Source organism: Neovison vison, chromosome 12, assembly GCF_020171115.1.
Source record: "Neovison vison isolate M4711 chromosome 12, ASM_NN_V1, whole genome shotgun sequence".
Classification (NCBI taxonomy): domain Eukaryota; kingdom Metazoa; phylum Chordata; class Mammalia; order Carnivora; family Mustelidae; genus Neogale; species Neogale vison.
In genome coordinates, this window is record NC_058102.1 from 67,549,004 (window position 1) to 67,569,350 (window position 20,347).

General features: G+C 39.0%; 1 pseudogene; it reads right to left on the reverse strand.

Annotated features, from left to right (window-relative positions):
• Positions 1 to 15,173: 15,173 nt before the first annotated feature.
• Positions 15,174 to 18,265, reverse strand: LOC122890924 (annotated as a pseudogene).
• Positions 18,266 to 20,347: the final 2,082 nt, after the last annotated feature.

Below are 20,347 nucleotides of genomic sequence, written 5' to 3' on the forward strand. Positions count from 1 at the left end.
GATGTTTGCAGAGGTGGACAGTTCTGCAGAGGAACACCTTGGTCTCGCATGTGGAACTAGCATGGTGCTAGCATGGTAGATGGAGAATGTTAGCACTGGCTCCCCAAAACATCCAGTCTCTAGTGTGGAGAAGGGGAAAGAAAGGGTGCCCTCCACCAATTTTGTTCTTGGAGAAGTCTACAGATCTCTGCCCCTCCAGCAAATCCAGTAAATCTGCTTCACATATACCCCAGGTGCTTTTTCAAACTGCTATTTTGTGCTATCTTCTGGGCTGAGTTATTTAGTATGCTGACCCTTTAAGGACAGGGACTGGATTTCCTATTGCCCTCTGGCTCTCCTGGAATTAATCCCAGTGATTTTTAAAGCTCTCAGAGTTAAGCGCCAGTGATTTTTCAAAGCTAGGCATAATGCGGACTCATTATGCCTAGCTTCCTAGTGTGGGTCACTGTACCAAGAGTGTGGCTCCCTAGTGTGGGACCCTGTACCAAGAGTGCCTGGTGTGGTTTTTGATCCTCTTCTCTGTGCTTGTGATGTCCATTCTGTTTGTGGCTTGTTGCATTGGAGGTTTGGTTCCCAGTGATGTCACCACCCCTCCTCTCCTTTTCCATCTGGCCCTCTCTCTGTAACTAGCTGTGGAAGATCTGTTCTTTCAGGGTTCAGGTGCTTTGTCAAAGTTAGCTGTATAAATGGAGTCATTAACAAAACTTTCTTTCTTTCTTTTTTTTTTTTAAAAGATTTTATTTATTTATTTGACAGACAGAGATCACAAGTAAGCAGAGAAGCAGGCAGAGAGGAGGAAGCAGGCTCCCTGCTGGACAGAGAGCCCGATGCGGGGCTCGATCCCAGACCCAGGGATCATGACCTGAGCCGAAGGCAGAGGCTTTAACCCACTGAGCCACCTAGGCGCCCCAACAAAATTTTCTAATAAAGAGTGAACTCACAAAATCCTAGGGAACTTATCCTTGACTTTTCCTTTTTTTTTCTCTCCTTCTTGCCTATCCATCTCCTCTCCCAGTAGTGTCCCCCTCATGGTCAGGGCTGGAGAAAGGGCTATTCCTAGCTCATTATGGCAGAACAAGGGTTGCTCCCTGTGGTTGGTCACTCCTTACAGTTAGTTCTCCTTAAGATCTTCTCCCTCCACTCACACACTTTCCGTTCTTTGAAATGAAGTTTTAATGAGGTAAATCCTAAACCAAATCAACAACGTCCTTTAATATTGAACACCTTTTCAATGTGTATCAAGACCAACCCACTCAAGGTGGTGACAGAAAAGTTTGAAGTGTGTGAAGAGAAACAACAACCTTCTGTTGCCTCCCTGAGGCTCATTATTGGGAGATTGTGAACTGATGCAGACCTACAGTTTTCTCAAACAATATATTTGGTAGCTTGGTGTAGGAATAGGGTTATCAGAGAGCTGAACTCATCCAGAGCTGGGATTTTCTAGAGTTGAATGAGATCAAAAGGCAGAGGGTCCAGGAAGTGGAGAACATAGGCAAAAAAATCAGTGAAATGATAGCCTTAGTGGACCAGTCCATGTATATAGAAGGAAGTAAACATTTTGTGTACGGAGGGCGTTGTGGAGGGAAGCATGAGGAGAGGAGATAAGTAGGAAAAGAATGAAGGCTGTCATAGGAGTGGTCATCTTAATGAAGATTAAAGAACAGAAGGGAGGAATTTTTACCTACCCCCTTTAACAAAAAAGAGTGTAACTCTCTGGGGATGTGGTTCTCAACTTGGGATGTGGAAGATTGTGATCCTCCCCCTCAGGACATTTGGCGCTGTCTGGAGACATTTTTGTCAAACTAGGTTTGCTACTGGCATCTAGTGGGTTCAGGCCAGGGATTCTGCTAAACATCCTACAATATATGTGATAGACTCCCACATCGAAGAATTATCCAACCCAAGTAGAGAAACCCTGCTCTGGAGAGTGTCATTGTAATCCAAAAACTATGAAACATCCCTCAAAATGGACACATCACCTAAGATTTTAAAGATCTGCCTGACTAAGGAACCCATTTTTTAATTTTTAATTTTTTTTTTTAGCACCGTCATACTGTTAGGAAGGTGAATATGAAGGTCTAGAAGAGGGCAGGCAGATTTCAGGAACCCCTTGGAACATGGTGGTTGTGACTGGAGACTGCAAGCCACCAGATGCCTGGTACCAGATGCTGCTGCTGTAAAGCAGACAGCCTCCTCCAGAGGCTCAGCCACTGGGCTCTGCCCATGGTGTAGGACGTCCCTCCGATCTGCAGAGCAGAGATGCCCTTTTATTTATCTTGGAGGCAGCCCCACTACTTAAAATGTCCTCTTTCTATTTATATAATTGTGATTGCTCTCTTCGCTGGGGAATGGCTCCATTATTTTCTCAAAGTGCTGCAGATATTAGTCAACTTCATAGTTATACTCTTATCCTGTTATTTTTTATTTGTTATTTATAGACCAATCATCTAAATCTAATGACAAAAGAGAATGAATCCTTTTTAGTTGTTTTCCTGAAAATGCTAACAAATTCTTTTCAACGTTCTAAAAATATATAGGCAACTTCTGTACTCTATTTTTGCTATAGAGGGAGGGTCACTTCTAATTGCTCATTAGATGTTACATTTGGAAAATGGTCCCGTATTCTCAAGTGTGGGGAAATTCCATTATTACCAACATCATACAGAATGAGGAGCCTCAGTGAATCTAACTAATAGCAGACAGGATCAAGGGCAACAGTTCTCAAACTTGTGTGTATTGGACTCACCAGGAGGATTTGTTAAAGCACACAGAGTGCTGGGATCTGTTCAGGCAGTTTCTGAATCAGACCTAGGGTGAAATCCAAGAACTTGTATTTCTGACAAGTTCCCAGGTGATGCTGATGTTACTTATCTGGGCTTACATATGGAGAACCTCTGTGGATTTATACACTAATTTTCATAAATTCTTCTGTTTCAATGCTAGGTTATATTTAAGAAATCCCTTCATGGGGACGCCTGGGTGGCTCAGTTCGTTAAGCGGCTGCCTTCGGCTCAGGTCATGATCCCAGCGTCCTGGGATCGAGTCCCACATCGGGCTCCTTGCTTGGCGGGGAGCCTGCTTCTCCCTCTGACTCTGCCTGCCACTCTGTCTGCCTGTGCTTGCTCTCGCTTCTCTCTCTATGACAAATAAATAAATAAATCATCTTTAAAAAAAAAAAGAAATCCCTTCATGGTTCAGTACCATATAATATGTTACTGTTTGGAAAAGGATACATTGATTCTTTTTCTTTTCTTTCTTTCTTTTTTTTTTTTTTAAGATTTCATTTATTTGTTTGACAGAGATGACAAGTAGGCAGAGAGGCATTGGAGATTGGGGGGAACAGGCTCCCCACTGAGAAGAGAGTCTCATGCAGGGCTCAATCCCAAAACCCTGAGAGCATGACCTGAACCAAAGGCAGAGGCTTTAACCGAGCCACCCAGGTGCCCTAACATTGAATTCTTTTAACAGGTATTCCTGTGAACTCACACATCTGAATGAAAAACATTAAGCCTTAAGATGTTTTGTAAACTTGCCTGTTCATAGCAACTGTTGCTATGATTTTTAATGACTTATTTCCTATAATGTCTTGAAAAAGACCAATTTAATAAATGCTCACCAAAACTCCATTTTTTAAAAAAAGATTTTATTTGAGAGAGCATGTGAGGAACTGCAGAGGGAGAGAAAGAAGCAGACTCCCTGCTGAGCAGGGAGCCCCCACGCAGGGTTTAATCCCAGGACCCTGAGATCATGACCTGAGCGGAAGGCAGACACCTAACTGAGTGAGCCACCCAGGTGCCCTCTAAAGCCATATCTATGTAAACCCCTAAATATCCAGAGCTAAAATGAGAGCTAGACTCCAGGTAGTGGGCCTGAGTGGCCTGTTCCTCCTTTGTATAAAATAAGAGGTGGAGATGCTATAAATAACAACATCCCTTTTGGGGCACCTGGGTGGCTCAGTTGGTGAAAGTCTGCCTTCAACTCAGGTCATGATCCCAGGGTTTTGGGATGGCGCCTGCGTCAGGCTCTTTGCTTAGCCTGCTGCTTAGCGGGGAGCCTGCTTCTCCCACTACCTGCCACTCCCCCTGCTTGTGCTCTTTCTCTCTCAATCTCACATCTGAGGAATTCTGCTTTACCTAATGTGTTTTTGTAAATGTTTTCAAGGACAACATGAAAAATTCATTTCATCTAATATGTTGCCTCAATCACCTGTGAGTGGTTGCTTGGAAAGCTCTGAGTTGGGAAGGGTTTGAAAGCCCAGTTGGGTTCCACAAAAAATGATTTATTTCTTTAGCTATATCTGTCTGGAGTGTAAAGAAAATGGTGGTACCAATGCTATCCATGTATTAAATTTCTTCTAAATACTTGGGATAGTTTTTTTTCCTCATAATTCTTATGCAGCTACAATAGTTCGGCAAAGTAATGATTTGTAAATAAAATTTCCTTACTTATTTCAAGAAATTCTTTGAGGTATACAAAATTCATTTCAATAGGAGTCCTAGTTAGCACAATCAGAGAAGAAAAAGAAATGAAATGCATCCAAATTTGTAAGAAAGAAGTTAAACTGTGGCTATTTAAAAAAAGAAGTCACTGTTTGCAGACGATATATGACACATGGAAAACCCTAAATACTCCAATTAAAAATTAGAAATAGTAAACTTGCAGAATACAAAATTAATACACAGAAATCCATTGTGTTTCTATAAACAAATAACAAATTAGCAGAGAAATTAAGGAAGCAATCCCATTTACAATTCTACCAAAAAGGATGAAATGCCTAGGAATAAATTTAACTAGCGGTGGAAGACCTCTGCTTTGAAAACAATGAAACACTGAAGCACCTGGGTAGCTCAGTCCCTGCTTGGCTGGCTGCTGCTTCTCCCTCTCTCATTCCCCCTACTTGTGTTTCCTCTCTTGCTGCGTCTCTCTCTGTCAAACAAATAAATAAAACCATTTTAAAAAACAAAAAAACTATGAAACACTGATGAAAGAAATTGAAGATGACCCAAACCATGCTCATGGATTGGAGTAATTGCTTTTGGTAGTATGGACATTTTAATAATAATTATCTGTAGGTTAAAGGCAATCACCATCAAAATATAAGCAGCATTTTTTACAGAACTAGAACAAATAATCTTAAAATTTGTATGGAACAAAAACAAACAAACAAAAACCCCCTGAAGCAATCTTGAGAAAGAAGAACAAAACTGGAGGTATCACAAGCCCATGTTTAAAGATATATTACAATGCTGCAGTAATCAAAACAGTATGGTACCGGCACAAAAAATAGATATATAGATCAATAGAATAGAACAAACAGCGAGCCCAGAAATAAACCCATGATTATATGTCATTAGTCTACAACAAAGGAGGTAAGACTATGCAGTGGGAAAAGAGTCTCTCCAACAAATAATGTTGGGAAAATTGGACTGCTACATAAAAAGAATGAAACTGGACCACTTTTTTACACTATATTCCCTAAAAACCTCAAAATGGATTTAAGGTCTGAATGTTAGGCCTGAAACCATAAAAATCCTACAAGAGAGCAGAGGCAGTCATTTCTGACACTGGCAATAGCAACATTTTTCTTTCTTTCTTTTTTTTCTTAAGATTTTATGTTTATTTGAGAGAGAGAGAGTGAGAGAGAGAGAGAGAGAAAAGGAGCAGTGGGAGTTGCGGAGGGAGAGGGAGAAGCAGACTCCCCACTGATTAGGAAGCCCAACAGAGGGCTCAGTCCCAGAACTCATGGATCACAACTGGAGCCAAAGACCAATGCTTGACTGACTGAGCCACCTAGGCCACCTTGTAGCAACATTTTTCTACATGTGTCTCCTGAGGCAAAGGAAAAAAAAGCAAATGCAAACTATTGGGACTACATCCAAATAAAAAGTCTCTGCATAGCAAAGGAAATAACAAAACAAAAAGACTATCTGCTGAATGGGAGAAGATATTTGCAAATGGTATATCCAATAAAGGGTTAATATCCGGGCACCTGGGTGGCTCAGTGGGTTAAGCTGCTGCCTTCGGCTCAGGTCATGATCTCAGGGTCCTGGGATTGAGTCCCGCATCGGGCTCTCTGCTCAGCAGGGAGCCTGCTTGCCTCTCTCTCTCTCTCTGCCTGCCTCTCTGTCTACTTGTGATTTCTCTCTGTCAAATAAATAAATAAAATCTTTTTTTTTTTAAAAAAAGGGTTAATATCCAAAATATATAAAGAATTATGACTCAACACCAAAAAGACAATCCAATTTAAAAATGGGCAGAAGGCATGGACATTTCTCCAAAGAAGACATCTAGATGGCTAACAGACACATGAAGAGATGTTTAACATTACTCATCAGGGAAATACAAATTAAAACCACAATGAGCTATCACCTCACACCTGTCAGAATGACTAGAATCAAAACCACAAACAAGTGTGGTGAGGATGTGAAGAAAAAGGAATTCTTGCACACTATTGGTGGGAATGCAAACTGATACAACTACTCTGGAAAATAATATGGAGGTTTCTCAAAAAATTAAAAGTAGGATTACTGTGTGATCCATAATTTCACCACTGGATATTTACTCAAAGAATACAAAAACACTAATTTGAAAAGACGTTTGCCCTCCTGTGTTTGTTGCAGCATTATTTACCATAGACAACTGGTATGTTCCAATTATGGAAGCAACCCAAGTGTCCATCCATAGACGAACTGATAAGATATGGTGTATATATACTATGGAATATTACTCGGTCATAGAGAAGAATAAAATCTTGCCGTTTACAACAACATGGATGGACCTAGAGCGCATAATGCTAAATGAAATGAGTCAGAGAAAGGCAAATACTATATGCTTTCACTCAGTTGTGGAATAAGAAAACAAATGAACAAAGAAAAAGACAAAAAAACACTCTTAAATATAGAGAACAAACTGGTGGTTACCAGAGAGGAAGTGGGGTGAGGGGATGGATGAAATAGATGAAGGAGATTAAGAGTACGCTTACAGCTATGAGCACTGAGTGATGTGTAGAATTGTTGCATCCCTATATCCCTATATTAACGTAACTAACATAACATTGCTAATTATACTGGAATGAATGAATAAATAAATGGCAAGAGACTTGAATGGACATTTCTCCAGAGAAGATACACAATGGTCAACAAGCATATGAAAAGATGGTTAACACCAAGCAAATCAAAACCACGACAAGATACTACCTTATACCCATGAGGATGGCCACTATTAAAAAACAAACACACAAAACAAACATACAAAAAAAAAAAGTGCTGGTAAGAAAGTGGAGAAATCAGAATCTTAGTGAATTGATGGTAGCAATGTAAAATGGTGCAGCCACCATGGAAAAGAGTATGATGTTCTAAGAATTAAAAATAGAATTACCATATGATCCATCAGTCGTGCTTCTGAATATTTATCCAAAAAGAATTGAGAGCAGAATAATCTTGAAGACCCATTTGCATACCCATGTTCATAGCAGTATTATTTGCAATAGGCAAGAGAAAGAATGAATAAAGAAGAGGTGGTATATACATAAAACAGAATCTTCTTTTCCTTTAAAAGGAAGGAAATCCTGTCATGTGCTACAACATGGATGAAACTTGAGGACATTTTGCCAAGTGAAATAAGCCAGTCACAAAAAGAAAGTGTATGATTCCACTTAGATGAGCTATCTAAAGCAGTCAAACTTACAAAGAAGAATTGTGGTTGCCAGGGGTTGGGAGGAAAGGAAACAGAGTTGTGCAGTGGGTATAGAATTTCAATCTTACGGAGCACCTGGGTGGCTCAGTGGGTTAAAGCCTCTGCCTTCAGCCCAGGTCATGATCCCAGGGTTCTGGGATCAAGTGTCTGTCCCCCCCTCCGCCCCCCCCACCGCCGTGTTGGGCTCTCTGCTCAGCAGGGAGCCTGCTTCCCTTCCTCTCTCTCTGCCTGCCTCTCTGCCTACTTGTGATCTCTGTCTGTCAAATAAATAAATAAAATCTTTAAAAAAAAAAAGAATTTCAATCTTACAGAATGAAAAAGCTCTAGAGATCTGTTTTACAACAATGAGAATACAGTTAACACTGCGGAACTGCATGCTTAATATGAAAGTGGTAAGATGAAGACTTTTTTTTTTTTTTAAAGATTTTATTTATTTATTTGACAGAGAGAGATTACAAGTAGGCAGAGAGGCAGGCAGAGAGAGAGAGAGGAGGAAGCAGGCTCCCTGCAGAGCAGAGAGCCCGATGCGGGACTCGATCCCAGTACCCTGAGATCATGACCTGAGCCGAAGGCAGCGGCTTAACCCACTGAGCCACCCAGGTGCCCAGATGGAGACTTTTTATGATTACAAAAACCTTAGAAATTGTCCCTTAAATTAAGGAGGGTGGGGGAAAGGCAGAAAGACCCTAAAAGTCCCAGAATAAATCAAAGGGATTACTATAATCCAAGGTTAAAAACACCAGTGTGGGCTGTGTGGGTCTGGATTCCGACTCCACGGCTCATGAGCTGGGTGACATTGTCAAGGTACCGAACTCTCTGAGCCTCAGTTCCCCCATGTGTAAAACAGAGCAATACCAGCATTTGTCTTCACAGTTGTTAGGTCATTTAAATTAATACATGTAGAAGGCTTAGGAACTTGCTCCCATGGTAAGAATTTAATAAAGGCTAGATGTTACTCTCTTAGAACATCAACAACTCAAGAGAATAGAGACTCTAGTATTGGATGGGTTGTTCCAAGAGTAAATGCATCCTATACCAATATATTCTCTATATAACACAAGTATGGAAGAATGTCAAACCCATCAACACCATTCCTGAAATGGAATTCATTGTTTTAAGTGACTGATGTGCAATCTGATAAAATAAAAACTTAGTAGTTTTTGTTCTGACTTCAACATTTCCTCTATTTTCACTGTCTTAAAAGTATTTCATAAGTATATATATAGAAAATTGCTATTTTAAACACTTTCAGAGAAAAAAGTGTAGGGAAATTAAAACATCCTTTTATCCAAGTCCTGTGACTGGGCCTAAGAGTTAAGCTGATGTAAGACAGATTAGCAGGAGAAGGGAAATCAAATTTAATTTTTTTATGTGGACATGGGAATCTTCAGAAGGACAATGATGAACTAAAGAAGGTTATAGGCCCCAAAAGCTACATATCTTTTTATACAAACAACAATAAATTGTGGAAATATAAGATATAAATTAGGTTAGGCCCAATAAATTGTGGAATAGGGACTAGTAAATCTATGGGGAAACTAATGGGAAATCGGGGTTATTTGTGTAGATTTGCTTACGAAGGTCAATTTCACCATTGATTCTCAGTCTCTGCTGATAAGAATGTTCTTCTCTTCCTTATACAGAGAGGGTACCTTTCCCATGGGGAAATTTTGTGTCCTGCTTTTAGGTAGAAAGGGGGAGGGCAGAGAGCCCTTTCCACACTTTGTTTCTTGAGTGCCTTCGTCTCAAAATAATCCATGTGCTGAAGTGTCATATTTTGAGGAGGCATGTTCTCAAATCCTTCCCAAGATACCGTGATACACCATCAAATAATGGACAAATTCATTTCAAAGTCCATTATTAATTTAAGCAGTTTGATACTGGTGAAAGGACAGCCAGATTAATGGGTGAGAAGCCTCTCCCCACACACACAGCACCATTACCTCAACCCCCCTCCTTTCCAAACAGGTCTCAGAATAGGTAAAAACGTAACAGATGGTAAAGGTAACATCGCAGAACAGCAGAGGAAAGGAAGGAGTAGTCACTGAATGTTTCTGGGGCAAGTGGCTAGTATTTGAGAAAAATTAGACTTCTGTATCTCATTACAGACTAAACTTCAGCTAGTTCTAAGACTTCAGTATAAAATTATGAAAACACATGACACCTAGAAAGAAATGTAGTTGTATATTTATCTGATCTTGGGGAGGAGAAGTTTTTCTGAGTGTAGAAGCAAACAAAACCAAACATTTGTTGAAGGATATTAACTGCCGTATTACCCATAATAGTAACATTTTCCAAATATCCTATATGTTTCATATTTAAATTGTGGGCTATCAGGTCTAAACTCATTCTGTGCAAACCAAGAAGAGGCAATCAAAGCATCTTAAGAGATAAAAGTACTGTAATAGGTTAAATGAAAGTTCTATGGTTGCTCTGGACAATAATTAAAAGTTAGGGACACCTGAGTGGCTCAGATAGCTAACTGTCTACATTCAGCTCAGGTAATGATCTCAGGTTCCTGGGATCAAGCCATGTGTTCAGCTCCCTGCTCAGTGGGGAGCCTGCTTCTCCCTCTGCCCCTCCCTTCCGCTTGTGCACTTTCTCTCTCTCTCTCTCTAAAATGAATAAATAAAATCTAAAAAAATAATAATTCTTTAAAATTTTTTTTTATTTTTAAGAGTTAATGTTTTTTATTACTAAATGACTTTTAATCAATACACATGTTCATTTCATACAAAAATATAGGAATAATAGAATCCTAGTTGTATAATTTTATAACTTAAATGAAATCATCAGAATTTCAAGGCCTAAGAAAAAAGATAAACAGATTACCAAAGTGTTAATTGTGCTTTTCCACTAGATAGTGAAATTATAAGTGAATTTTATTTTCTTAGCACTTTCCTGTGTTCCTGAATTTTCAACAGTGAAGATAAAGTTTTCTTGTAATCAGAAAAAAATAATTAAAATAAGCTAATGTTACTACAAAGAACTAGAATAGTGTTCTACTGTGAATAATACGAATTTGATCATTTTACATGTAACCCAATATGTTTCCATTTCCCTCCCAAGAATGACTATTTCAGGAACTGTAACATTTTCTGGTCTTTTGTTAATCCAAATAGAACACTATATGCATCCAGATAATTTTAACAATTGGCTAACTGTGTGCTGTTGGTCTAGATGTCCATTCTGGTAGATGAAAAACCTTTTTGGTTATGGCTCTCTCAACCAAGTATAAAATAAATTTTTTTCATTGAGACAACTGACTTAACATTGTATTAATTTCAGGTGTAAAATCTAATGATTTGCTTTATTCATGTATTGCGAACAATCAGTCTGGTTAACATTCATCATCATGCAGAGCTACAGTTTTCTTTCTTATAATGGGAACTTTTAAGATCTACTCTCAGCAGCTTTGAAATATACAGTACAGTAATATTAGCTACAGTCACCATGCTGTACATTGTATCCCCAGGATATTTTCATTTCACAGGGGGAATTTTGTGCATTCTGACCACCTTTACCATTTCACCCACTCCCTAGCCCTGCCTCCGGCAACCGCCAGTCTGTGCTGAGCTTGATTTTGTTGTGTTTTGTTTGATTGCACTTACCAGTGAGGTCCTACGGTATTTGTCTTTCTCTGATCTGTTTCACTTAGCATAATGCCCTCAAGATCCATCTGTGTTGCCACAAATGGCAAGATATCCTTCTCTTTCTGATTGGATAATCGTGTGTGTGTGTGTGTGTGTAGACACATATAACACATTTTCTCTGTCCAGTCATTCCAAGTGGTCGTGTGCTTGTCTTGGCTTTTGAAAACAATGCTGCAGTGAGCGCCGGCACAGATCGCCTATCCAGTTAGTGTTTTCATTTTCTTCTGTAAATACTCAGAAGCAGAATTGTTGAATCATATGTTCTATTTTCAATTTTTAATTTCTTAAAATATAGTTGACATACAATATTAGTGTCAGGTGTACAACATAGTGACTTGATAATTTTATACATTATGCCTTGCTTACCATGGTAAGTGTAGTTGTGATTTGTCACCATATAAAGTTACCACAATATTACTGATGTTTCCCATGCTGTACTTTTTATCCTTGTCACTTACTTATAACTGAAAATCTGTACCTCTTTATTTTGAGCTTAGGTCATGATCTCAGGGTCATGGGATGGAGCCCCGTGTCAGGCTCCATGCTCAGCAAGGAATCTGCTAAGATTCTCTCCCTTTCCCAGTGCCCCTCCCTCTCACCACTCATGCTCTCTCTTAAAAGAATAAGTAAATCTTAAAAAAAATTCCACATATAAGTGAAATCATATAGTCTTTGTCTTCTCTGACTTATTTCACTTATCATCATGCTCTCTAGGTCCATCCATCCTGTCATGAATGGCAAAATTTCATTGTCGCCACTGAATAATGTTCCATTGTCTATAAATACCCCATCTACTTTATCCATTCTTCTGTGGATGGACATCCAGTTTGCTTTCTCTCTTTCTTTCTTTTTTTTTTTTTCTTAAAGAGAAAGAGAGAGAATGAGAGCGTGAGAGGGGGGAGAGTCAGAGGGAGAGGCAAACTCCATGCCGAGCAGGGAGCCCAATGTGAGACTTGATCCTGGGACTCTGGGATCATGACCTGAGCCAAAGGCTCACCCAACCAACTGAGCCACCCAGGTGCCCTGGAGTGCATATATTTTTTTGGAATTGTGTTTTCATTTTTGTTAGGTAAATACCCAATGGCGAAATTACTGGATCTATTAATTTTCTGAGGCACCTCCATGATGTTTTCCATAGTGGCTGTACCAGTTTACATTCTGACCAACAGTGCACAAATGTTCCCTTTTCTCCACATCCTCACTGACTTGCTATTTCTTATCTTTTTGATATGTCATTCTGACTGGTGCAAGATGGTTTCTCACAGTGGTCTTGATTTGCATTTCCCTGACAATGAGTGATGAGGACATTTTCATGTATATGTTGGCCACCTACATGTCATCTTTGGAAAAATGTCTATCCACATACTCTGCCCATTTTTTAATTGGATTGTTTGTGGTTTTGTTGCTGTTTGCCAATAAGTTGTTTGTTTTTGTCATATATCTTGGGTATTAATTCCTTATCAGATATATGATTTGCAAATATTTTCTCCCCTTTAGTAGGTTTTGTTGATAGTTTTCTTGCTGTGCAGAAGCTTTTCAGGGTGAAGTTTATTAGATTCACATTTGTAATTATTTTTAAGTTGATTTTTGTGAGTAAGGTCATGTGGGGTCCAATTTTATTCTTTTGCATGTGGCTGTCCAGCTTTGCCAATACTACCTATTAAACTGTCTTTCCCATTTTATATTCTTGGCTCCTTTGTTGTGATTTAATCGACCATATATCTATGGATTGATGATTGGGCCCTCTATTCTGTTGATCTGGGTGTCTGTTTTTATATCAATACCTCACTATTTGGTTACTGTAGTTTGGTAATATAGTTTGAAAGTGCAAAGCATGAGGCCTCCAGCTTTGCTCTTCTTACTCAAGACTGCTTTGGCTATTCAGGGTCTTTTGTGGTTCCATACGAATGTTTAGGATTGCTTTTTAGATTGCTACTTCTATTTCTGTGAAAAGTGTTTTTTGGAATTCTGATAGGGATTGCATTGAATATGTACATTACTTCTGGTAGTCAGGAGATTTTAACAATAGTTGTTCTCCTGATCAATGAGCGTGGAGTATCTTTTGATTCATTTATATCATCTTTAGTTTCATTCATCAATGTTTTAGTTTTCAGAGTACAGGTGTTTCTCCTTCTTGGTTAGGTTTATTCCTAGGTATTTTATTTTTGGTGTAATTATAAATGGGATTTTCTTTCTGCTACTTCATTATTAGTGTATAAAGATGCAACAGATTTCTCTATATCGATTTTTGTATTTTGCAACTTTATTGAATTCATTTATCTATCCTCGTTTCTAGTTTTTAGGGTTTTCTATATGGTATCATGTTATCTGCAAATAGTGACAGTTTTACTTCTTCCTTACCAATTTGGATGCCTCCTCTTCCTTTCTCTTGTGAGCTTGCTGTGGCTAGGACTTCCAGGACTATATTGAATAAAAGGGGTGAGAGCGGACATCCTTGTCTTGTTCCCATTCTTAGGGAAAAATATTCTCAGCTTTTCACTGTTAAGATGTTAGCTACAGGTTTTTCACATATGGCCATTATTAAATTGGGGTATGTTTCCTCTAAACCTACTTTGCTGAGGGTTTTTTGTCACGAATGGATGTTGTATTTTGTCATGCTTTTTCTGCATCTATTGAAATGATCATATGGTTTTTATCCTTTCTCTTGTTGATGTGATGGAATACGTTGATTTGCAAATTCTGAACCACACTTGTATTCTAGGAATAAAATCCACTTTATCATGGTGAAGGATTTTTTAAATATATTATTGGATTTAGTTTGCTAACATTTTGTTGAAGAGTTTTACATCAGTTCATCAGAGATATTGTACCCCCCCCCTTTTTTTTGGTAGTGTATTTATCTGGTTTTGGTATCAGGGTAGTGCTGGCCTCATAAAATAAATCTGAAGGTTTTCCTTCTTCTATTTTTTGGAATAGTCTGAGAATAGGTATTAATTCCTCTTTCAAATATTTGGTAGAATTCACCTGTCAAGCCATCTGGTCCTGAACTTTTTTTTTGTTGGGAATTTTTTTTTAAGATTTTTTTTTTTTTATTTATTTGAGAGACAGGGCACTAGAAAGGAGAAGTGGGGAAGAAGGAGAAGCAGCTCCCACAGAGCAGGGAGCCTGACACAGGGCTCCATCCCAGGACCCTGGGATCATGTCCTGAGCTGAAGGCAGCATTTAGCTGACTGAGCCACCCAGGCACCCCATTTCTTGGGAATTTTTTGTTTACTGATTCAATCTTATTGCTGGTAATTGGTCTGTTCACATTTTGTATTTCTTCCTGATTTGGTTTTATGAGGTTATGTTTCTAGGAATTTATCCATTTCTTCTAGGTTACTCAATTTTTTGGCATATGATTTTTATAATATTTTCTTATAATCTTTGTATCTCTGTGGTGTTTTTTCATTTCTGATTTTGTTTATTAGAATCAATCCCTCTCTCTTTCTCTTTCTATCATCTGGAATAAGGTTTATCAATTTGATCTTTTCAAAGAGTCAGCTCCTGGTATCATCGATCTGTTCTTTTTGTTTGTTTCTATTTTGTTTATTTCTGAGTACTGTTTATTAGTTCCTTCCTTCTACTGTTTTTGGGTTTTGTTTGTTTTTCATTTTGTAGCTCCTTTAGGTGTAAGGTTAGATTTATTTTGAGATTTTTCTTGCTTCTTGAGGTAGGCCTGTATTGCTATAAACTTCCCTCTTAGAACAACTTTTGCTGCATCTTAAAGATTCCGGATCATTGTGTTTTCATTTGTCTCCATGTATTTTTTATTTCCTCTTTGATTTCTTGGTTGACCCATTCATTGTTCAGTAACATATTATTTAACCTCCATGTATTTGTATTCTTCCCAGATTTTTTCTTTTGATTAATTTCTAGTTTCAAAGCATTGTGATTGGAAAAGATGCATGTTATAACTTCGATCTTTTTGAGTTCGTTATGACATGTTCTGTGGCCTAACGTGATCTATTCTGGGAACAGTTCTATGTTCTCTTGAAAAGACTGTGCATTCTGGAATGTTCTGAATATATTTGTTAGTTGCATCTGGCCCAATGTGTCATTCAAAGCTACTGTTTCCTTGTTGACTCTGTTTTAATGATCTACTCATTGCTATAAATGGGATGCATAAGTCCTCTGCTATTTATTGTATTAGTATCAATTGCTTTCGTTAAGTTTGTTATTAGCTGGGGCACCTTGGTGGCTCAGTGGGTTAAGCCTCTGCCTTTAGCTCAGGTCATGGTCTCAGGGTCCTGGGATCGAGCCCTGCATTGGCCTTTCTGCTCGGCGGGGAGCCTGTTTCCCCCTCTCTCTCTGCCTGCCTCTCTGCCTACTTGTGATCTCTCTGTCAAATGAATAAATAAAATCTTAAAAAAATTTTTTTTTAAGTTTGTTATTAGCTGCTTTATGTCCTTAGATGCTCCCATGTTGGCTACATAAATATTTACAATTGTTACAACTACTTATCGGACCATTTCCTTTGTTATGTTGTGTCCTTCTTTGTTACATGTTATAGTCTTTGTTTAAAGTCTACTTTGGCCAGTATAAGTATTGCTACCCCAGCTTTGCATGATAGATGATTCTCTATCCTTTTACTTTTATTTTTAAAAATTTTAAAAAATATTTTATTTATTTATTTGACAGAGATCACAAATAGGCAGAGAGACAAAGAGAGAGAGAGAGAGAGAGAGAGGAGGAAGCAGGCTCTCCACTGAGCAGAGAGCCCGATGTGGGGCTCGATCCCAGGACCCTGAGATCATGACCTGAGCCAAAGGCAGAGGCTTAACCCACTGAGCCACCCAGATGCTCCGTATCCCTTTACTTTTAATCTGCAGGTATCTTTAGGTCTGAAATGAATCTCTTGACGGCAAAATAAAAATGGATCTTGCTTTTTATCTACACTCTCACCCTCTGTCTTTTGATTAGGGTGTTCAGTCCATTTACATTCAAAGTAATTATTATACTTATTGCCATTTTGTTACTTGCTTTATGGTTGTTTTTATAGTTCTCTATTCTGTTCTTCTCTTGCTCTCTTTTTGGTTTGCTGGCTTTCTTTATTGATATACTTGGATTTCTTTCTCTTTATTTTTTGCATATCTATTACCAGTTTTTTATTTGTGGTTACCATTAAGTTTATATATAACATCTTATGCATCTAGCAGTCCATATTAAGTTGATGGTTGTTGAAGTTTGAATCCATTCTAAAAGCACTAAATTTTGGGACTCTTGGTTGGCTCGGTCAATTGAACATCCAACTCTTGGTTTTAGCTCAAGTCATGACCTCAGGTCATGAGATTGAGGGGTGATCTCGGTGTGGAGTCTACCTGAGATTCTTTCCCTTTCCCTTTCCTTCCGTCTCTGCTCCTTCTCTGCACTCATGCACACACTCTCTCTAAAATAAATAAAATAAAAACTAATTTTTTACCCCCCCAACATTTCATATACATGATGTCATACTTTACATCCTTCTATTTTGTGAATTCCTGGACTGAGTTTTATAGATATTCTTAATTTTACTGCTTTGGTGGTTCCCTTTTTCTTACTCCTGCTTATGGTCTTTCCTTTTTACTCAGCGTTCCCTTGAACATTTGTTATAAGCCTGGTGTGATTAATTTCTTCAACTTTTGTTTGGGAAACTGGATCTCCCCTATTCTGAATGATGGTTCCTGGATAGAGTATTCTGGGTTGGCAGAATTATTTTCCTTTCAGCATTTCGAATATATGGTGCCATTCCCTTCTGGCCTTCTTAGTTTCTGCTGAAAAATCTGGTGATAGTCTTATGGAGGTTCCCTTGTATGTATCCAGTTGTTTTCCTCACTGCTTTTAAGATTCTCCCCCTTGTCTTTAACTTTTCACAATTTAGTTACAGACTGTGCTCTTTGTTGAGTATATATAATATATTTAAGAATCTGTACTCAAACTACAAAAAAGGGAAAGAGAAAAGAGAAAAGTGGAGGGTAACACCCATTTACATGGTAAATAACAGACTATCATGTTCAACAGTGCAATTTTCCTTTGCTAGTCCAGCAATGCAAGTCTTCATATGAAGTTCACTGTGGTTCTTGCATTTCAGGGTTTAGCTGTGTGCTTGTAGGGGTTAGAGTTCCTGCCAGACATCTGACTGAGTGGAATTACTATGGCTAGAATCACTTCTGTTCTAAGATGACAGAGCTTCTTATCCCAGTGCTTAACTTTTTCACAGAGTTGATCCTGCCATTTCTTAGTAATATTACTCTCCCCTCAGAGTAATCTGGAGAATCACTCACCTTCATAACCCATAATGATATACTACTCATTACTATGAATGAGGACATAAGCAGCCAGAATTGGTGTAAAGGTTAATGGTGTGCTTGGAATGTTTCATTAGAGAAGCCCTTAGGATCTCCTTCACCTCAACTGATGCAGTCACACCATGGCATTTGGTCTTCATCTCTTACTTTTTCCTCCCTGAACTATGGTGTTAAAATTCGTTTGGGACGAGGTCCTTTGTGTAGCCCAAATAGGTTTACATTTGCAGCAGTCACTGCTTGCCCCTCTATAGTTTCCATTACTAGGATCCATAGGGAAATTCACTCTGCCCATAGTGATGATAATGACCTTGTGAAAGATGCACTTGCCCCAGTCGTAAGTGGCAGCTCCTCGAAGGCTTAGCTCTCAGACCACAGGTGGTTTACCTGATGAAGATGGGCTTGCAGCCCTCTGGGCTGACTTGCATATAGACTTGCAGAACTTAATGTGCTCTTGTTGGAAGGAATGGTGCAGATGAACGTATACATGGCACGGAGTAAGGGAAGATGTGGGCTCCTGGTGGTGCCCAGCAGACTTTCAAACTGCTCAGTGGCCAAGATGGCTTTGGTCTGTGTACTAGGTTGCAAGGGGTTGGGCATCTTTGTCATGTTCTAGGGTAGGGAGGCAGACATTGCAGCCTCTGCTGCAGGCTGGCCCCAGAAATCCACAGCAGGCAGGGCACAGCCAGGGCACCAGCCCGAGCCCAGCCCATGGCAGCATCACTCCCACACTAAGGCCGACAGTGATCAGGACAGGAGCAACACTGTCCAGGACTCTGAGAGGCCTGCTTCATGGTCTCTTCTCCACCACTGTCGATTTGGTCCATCCATGAGAGGAGGTGGATTCAGCATCTTCCTATATCACCATTTTGAGCTGGACTAACTGAGATTTTTCAAGAGTTCTATTAAATTGTAAATATCCATAACCTAGGCCCCTCATTTTTGTGTTGTCTTTTGAAGAAAAAAATTAACCCCAAAAAGTGTGCCATATTTACTCACAAGGTATAATGGGACTGATTTCCGTGGACAGGAATAAATGTGGAAAATACTACCTAAATGTGAGCTTAAGAACTAGGACTGCCTAAGAAAATACATCCTATGCCAGTGACACACAGCTGGACAAAAACTTAAGACAACTCTTTATGGAGTCTCCAAACACATACTGAGGCAATAGACTGGGTCCCCCAAAGCACCTAGTGGCTGGGTATTAAACAAAAAAGATGATCAGTGTTAAAAATACATCACAACTTGCTGCTACTCACTACCCTCTCACAGCCCCCCAAAATAACCAAAAACAAGACCCCAGATTCACAGAGCTAAACCCACAATCCTCTGAAATCTTCAACCATCATAAATTACAAGTTTTCCATTGTCCTTTCTGCACATGTCCCCATTCTTTCCACTGGCCTTAGAATGTCAGGCAGCTGGCTGTTGTTGACATCCTTTCCCTTTCAAGGATACCTTTTAAAATATAGGTTTGGGCATGTAACCAAAACCCAGCCAATCTGTATATTCCAGCCTGGTGACCTCAGGAAACTCTATGTGAACCAAGTTAATGCAAAGGCCCAAACGGACATTTTTGTGTGAATTACTAAAAAATAGAGAATCTCTCTTTCCACTGAGGTTGCCACTTGCAAGAACAACATGTTCTGGGAAGTTCTAAGTGCCATTATGGACAAGAAGATGGTTATAGCCATTAGGGAACCCTCATGAACCCACACAAATATATAAAGAGGAATGTAGTTCAGTATACTCCTCTGCCCTGTGGTTTGGGAAGATTGGCTCTTCTAGTCTGTTTCCACTTTAGAAAGTAGTTAAGGAGATTTTTTTTGGGGGGGGGGGAAGAACTTTGATATATTAGGTTAAAAAAAAAACTTCAAACTAGTAATTATTATAAAATATAGTTTAATTTCACTTTTCATTACTTACCACAAAATTTAAAAAATACCAGTATACAGACAAGAGCAAGTAAACTGGAAAAAAGCTAAAAATTGTATAAAAAACAAAACTAAGCACAGGAATGTAGGAGCAGTGACACACACATACCATATAGTCTCAAGTGAATTCAGAAGTGTGTTCCAGGTTAGACAAGTTTTCTTTCTATGGTCAACTTTTATTGGAGCCACATCTGGAAGGGATCTTAAACCAAGGCTCTTATATGGGAAACATCCTCCCAGACTTCTCTTAAAAAGCATTTCTCATAAAATAACCCACACCAGAGAGGCAGACCTAATCTAAATACAAGTCATAAATGCTTCCCCTTGGTCCTGTGAACTTGGAAAAAATTAATGAAAACAAAGCACTCTAGAAATGGAAAAGTGACACCTAGTGGCCGTTTGGCAGTTTTCCTTGGTGGCTTCTGATCATTTTAGATCTTTTCCCTGCTCTTCCCATAACTGTGCTTGGCAAATCTGAATTTCCAAATCCAGAGCCAAACAATGACCTACCTGAGTGGTAGATGATTCTTCAGAGCAGGATCTGAAATGACACTACCAAACCTGGTCCGATAACTAGGTGGTTATTTCATTTCCTGTGCCCTGATGATACAGAAATTCCTCACATAGGACTAATAAATAGAGCCTTTCACCACTATGACACTGTAACGAAATACTTTAATCCCACTTAATTACCAAAAGCCTCTATCCTCTATTTTCCTATTTCTCGGTGGATTTCCAGATTTAGTGATTGCAATAGGGTGTCAACATATACACCTGA